We start from the raw sequence: 5,580 nt of genomic DNA on the forward strand, positions 1-5,580 counted from the left end.
GGATGGTTGTGAGCCACCATGTGGTTGCTGGGATTTGAACTCTGGACCTTCGGAAGAGCAGTCGGGTGCTCTTACCCACTGAGCCATCTCACCAGCCCTGCAAAATGAATTTTATGAGAGGCTTCATGAGCCTAAAATAATAGAGGCAGTTGCACTATGAGCCAGCTTGTCAGGAAGATACAAAGTCAGGCAGATTACTGAGTTCAAGGTCAGCCTTGGACAGAGCTAGTTTGGGATCAGGAGTGTAAATGATAATCTCAGGATAGGATCCTACCAAGCTAGCTCATTGCCTGTGCTTACAGAGGCAGGCAGATCTGTGAGGTTTTTGCAATTTAAAAAAATAAATGTGCTTGCTGTCTTTTTCTAAGAATCAAGGGGCTGGGGGGTAATGAGATTACTGATTGCCGTGATAATCCAAGAAGAAACTGTAGGGGGTAATGACTTAATTGATATGTAAATAAAACCCTGGGCTTTTGATCTGCAAGAGATGGGCTATCCAAATGGTTTTTGTTTTTAGAGTTGGAAGAAAAGCTGTCTTCAGAGAGCTATCTGGAAATCTGTCTTGAGCAGAATATATGCTGTCAGTTTGTAGCCCAGGATTTGACTTCAAGTTGTTCTTTTGCCATTCATAGACACTCCTTTCTCAAAATCCCTCTCTAAGCCAAGGGTGGTCCTTGATAATACCGAATTATTTTCTCATTCTGATGATTTGTCTCATTTTGTGCCTCCCAATTTAAATTGATCATTTTATGCCTCCCAATTTAAATTGATCATTTTATTTGTGTTCTCTAAAACTCTGATACATATAAAATCAATAGGAGTCTCACAGTCTTCTCTTGCTATCCATGTCTCACAGATTTTTCTAGGATTGAAATGGGGAACATTAATATCAACTCTCTTACTGAACAAACATATTTAAGATAAATATCTTACATTTTGTCATGTATGAGTTTTGCACTGAGCTAGGCCATATGTAGTAATTGAGGATTATCATGTAAAAGTAATAGTTACAGTCATAGTATCTAATACACTTTAGGCCTGGACTGATTAACAAGAAAGATGTTACCACAGTTCAATAAGATTTTCTATTTTAAGGCAATTATTCTACAAAGTGGGACACTACAAGTGTTAGAATCAGGATAGGAGTATGCAGAAGGAGCAAATCATTTTGATTTCAAGGGTCTGAGAAGGATTCCACTCTGGTCTCTGAGAAAGGAAAAAGTTGGTATTTATAGTTAGAGGTTGGAATGACTAGCCAGAGCCTTGGGACTTGAATGGCCATCTTATAAAATGTTGAATTTTCATAAAGATAGTTAATAGGAACCTATGAAATGGGAATATTTCTGTTCTAGAAGATAATTCTTCAACTTCCTGACAAAACAGGGAGAAATGTGAAAACAGAGACATTGGGATGATGGGCTGAAGCATACTGCACTAGTCCAGCAAGATGTGCTTCTGGCTTGGGCCTGAAAATGGCAACTGCGAAAGAGGGGGCACATCTAAGAAAGACAGAGGCCCTCATTTTCATGGTATTTGATGCTTGTTTTCATATGAATATATTGTGTACAAAGGAGAAAAAGAGAATAATTTCTGAAGTGTGCTCTCCATACATTTTGGTTTGGTTCCAAATTTAGGGTCTTTTCACAATTTTCCTAAGGCGTTTCCTCAGTTTCTGACTTCTTAAAAAATCCCAGTAATCCATGTTCGCTGTCCTTGTAGGTTTTGCCTATCTCTGAAGCCTGTGCAGCATGTTTTATTACAACCATTAATAATGTTCAATACTTGCATGGCTATATTTACCAATTTCTTCTGTGGAATTTGGTGGTAATGACTTGCACAGTCCCCACCCCCCCAAAAAAATGTAAAGTAAAATAAAGAAGAGCATGGTGACATATCAGATAACATTCTTATTATTAAGGACCTTACACAGAAGCCCTTGGGATTCTTCAGTTGAGAGGCCTTTGACATCTCCATCTGCTGTTTCATAAGTGTCAAAGGCGGGGGTCTTATTAGAGGCAATGAGACTCCATTTCATACTCTGCACCTTATCTTTATCTATTTGCAGGTTTGCTTCCTGGTGTGATACCAGAGTTCTAAGGTGCTGAATCTAAACAACAAGAAAGTAAAAAAGTAAAAGCTTTTATTACTAGGAGATGAAAGAAAATCTTTATCCTTGGGGATACTTCTCTCTTCACAGAAATCACCTGGACCAGTCATATCATCAAATGCAATCAGAGTCCACAGCATAGAGTCATTAGGAATGTATCCCCTGCTACTGACAATATTGCTAAGGTCTGTGGTTGCAAAGTTCTGCGGATTGCTAGACCTTGCAAACAATGTCAGAGAAGCATAATACTTAGGTTACAAGAGTGTGACAAGAATCTTTCTTTCTTTCTTTCTTTCTTTCTTTCTTTCTTTCTTTCTTTCTTTCTTTCTTTCTTTCTTTCTTTCTTCCTTCCTTCCTTCCTTCCTTCNTCTTTCTTTCTTTCTTTCTTTCTTTCTTTCTTTCTTTCTTTCTTTCTTTCTTCCTTCCTTCCTTCCTTCCTTCCTTCCTTCCTTCCTTCCTTCTTTCTTTCTTTCTTTCTTTCTCTCTGCCTTTTATTATAGGATATAGGCAATTTAGACCTTTCACAGAAAGATGTTGACTAGCTTAAACATTCCTCCAGGACTATCAATATCTTTTTATTTAATGGTTTATATGGCAGCCATGTGCAGGTGGGAAATTAGCATCTACAATGAACACAAAACCAAAACAAAGAGGAAAGAAAATAAATAACAAAAGACTAATAAGTTAATATTTTAATTGCATTTTGAAGAAGGTTTGTAACAAAAGAATGAAAGCAGAAACAAAAATAGGCACTTTTTGTCCTTTGGAAAATACTTCTCAAAGTAAGTGACTTATTTCACAAGAACTAGCATGAAAAATGGTGACTCTTTTAAAGAATGGGACAAGAAAGGGGTTTTTAGGTTTAATCTAATTTCTGCTTGGAACAAATCCACAAGTATCGCTTTAGAGGGAAAGTTCAGAAATGGAAAACTTACACCAAAATGCAAGTAGCCTATAAATATATAGTGAACATTTGTTTTTGTTTTAACTCATTGATAAGTATATCTTTATCGTCAAAATAAGTGCTGAAATACATTTAGGAACTTCATTTCACACTCCAGAAGCAAAGCATATAATATTGGCTCAACCCTATCTGTGCCTTATAGATGTCGACATGTAAATTTAGCTCATAATGTCTTTCTAGGGTCAATTAGTCCTCAAAGTAAGAATGAATTCTATCATCTATTTGTCTGTTTATCTGTTATCTATCTATCTATCTATCTATCTATCTATCTATCTATCTATCTATCTATCTATCTATCTATGTGAAGCTGGAGCTGTCTTGCTATTGTCTGGAGATGGAAAAAAAAGCTTGTAATTTTAAAAACGGAAGAACAAAGTTGAGTCTGGTGAGACACACTTGAATCTCACTTTGGGGGGGTAGACATTTTTTTTTTAACCTCCACTGGAGGCTATAGCAAGGAGTTTGCTTGAGCATAGAAGTCACAAATGCTTGGGCCAATATAATGAAAGCTTGTCTAAAATACAAAAGCTGAAGTCAATAAAGGCAAATTAGTAGATAAATAATTTTAAAAGGAGAACAAGTAGATAGATGTGAGACTAACAGCTAGTGATCTTGTTTTTGTCCAGGACTCCAACTTTACCTGAAAAATAGTTACACTTTCCTGTAGAAGAATGTTGCAATAATAAATTCTAATTTGGTTGCACATGACTTAAAATGTCACATCAATACGTAGCAAAATTTCCCAAATTTGTTTAAATATTAATATAAACCTGTGATTGGATAGGGGAAAGGGAGACAGAGCTAAGAATTTCAGAGACAAAGAGGGACGGGAAGAAAGGGAAGGAAGATGGAGGAAGAGCAGGATGATCTAGATTCCGGGTGGCTTTAAATAGGTACAGGTAGCTATGAATATCATATAAGGGATGGTTAATTGCAGAACAATTTGTCTTATCTAGCAATTAATATCAGTATCAATTGGCTCTGAAATTATTGTGTGGGCATCTTGTGAATTGAGAATTTATTGGTATATAAATCTGACTGATTAAGCTTCTAGAGTTTTGGTTTACTGGGTTAAAGGGATTTGTGACAACTAGCTACAGTGGGTAGGTGGCTGAGAATGTACAGGCAGCTCTGAGGCAGGGTGAACCAGGGCTAGCCTAGAGGCAGCGAGACTGTTGGGGCAGAGAGTAGCTGGGTATAGTGCTGCATGGAGCCTAGTTTTTAATATTTCCCACACTATTAATATACTAGAGGGTTAACAAACTTGTTTTACTTATATCTGGATGGTTAAGTACTAGTGATTTTAGGGTTACTTTATATTCTCTTTTAATCTCTCTTGTCTCTTTTTATTAGTCAGTCTTGCTATACAATATCATCCTGTTTGGGCTACTTTTCACTATTTACCTTAGGCTATGGTCTTCAAATCAGACACCCAATTCATTCTATCTTAACCTGGTTAAGACAGTGAAATTGGCATGTGCTACTAATCCCAAATGCTTACAATTTTTTTTTTTTTTAAGAAATGCTAGGCATCATTTTGGCTAATAGATTTCAATCTTATTAGACTGACCACAGTAAGATATATTTGTTATTTCAGCACTTGGAAGATGGAGAAAAAGAAGACAAGGAGTTTAAGGTCATTTTCTTTTTACATAGCAAATCTGAGTCTAAACTGACTCATAGGAGACTATGTCTTTAAAAAATACATAAAGACTTGTTTCATTCTATAACATGTAAAATATGCACCATTAATGAATACATTTCCCCAGTCATAGAAAATAGGAATTCATTAAGACTTACTGAATTAGAATTCACAAAACATTAATTTACATAAGCACAGTGGAAGACTTGAAAAAGTGATCCTCTAAGAATCCCAACAGCAAAGTAAGTTCAAGAGGTAACCAAAGCTACTCTCACTTTTAATGATTTTCTAGAGGAGCTAATAGAACCTTCTGGAAGCTAGTTATCATGGTTATGAATGACAATGAGGAAATTAATGATCTTGATTATGAATTACAAGAGGGGAATGAGGCAAATAAAAATTAGTCTTGAAAGGTCATGTGTGGGAACATGTAGAAAGGTTCCTAGTGTGATTCTCCATTTGTCTTCTGGATAACGTCTACTTCTGGCTCCGGGATTAACAACAGAGTATTGACAATAGGGAAAAATCTATTCATCTTTAGTTTTAGTATCACAGTTTCTAAGGAATTTTCCTAACACATCATTATTAATTGATTTTTTTGCCTTTGTGTTTTATTTAATTTAAGGTGTATTCATCAGCTAAGGCTTTAGTGAGAAAATAATATTGATTTGAGGCTTTACCAACAACAACAACAACAAAAATCTCTCAAAATTGTAGAATCTAAGTTGTTTAAAAGGTCGAGTGGCTGCTGGAATAAGTTTCATTCTTAGAACCCTTTTCTTACTTGTGGACAGTCTTAATATCACATCTTCATCTTTACAATGCATATATATATATATATATATATATATATATATATATATATAT

Source organism: Mus caroli, chromosome 5, assembly GCF_900094665.2.
Source record: "Mus caroli chromosome 5, CAROLI_EIJ_v1.1, whole genome shotgun sequence".
Taxonomy (NCBI): Eukaryota; Metazoa; Chordata; class Mammalia; order Rodentia; family Muridae; genus Mus; species Mus caroli.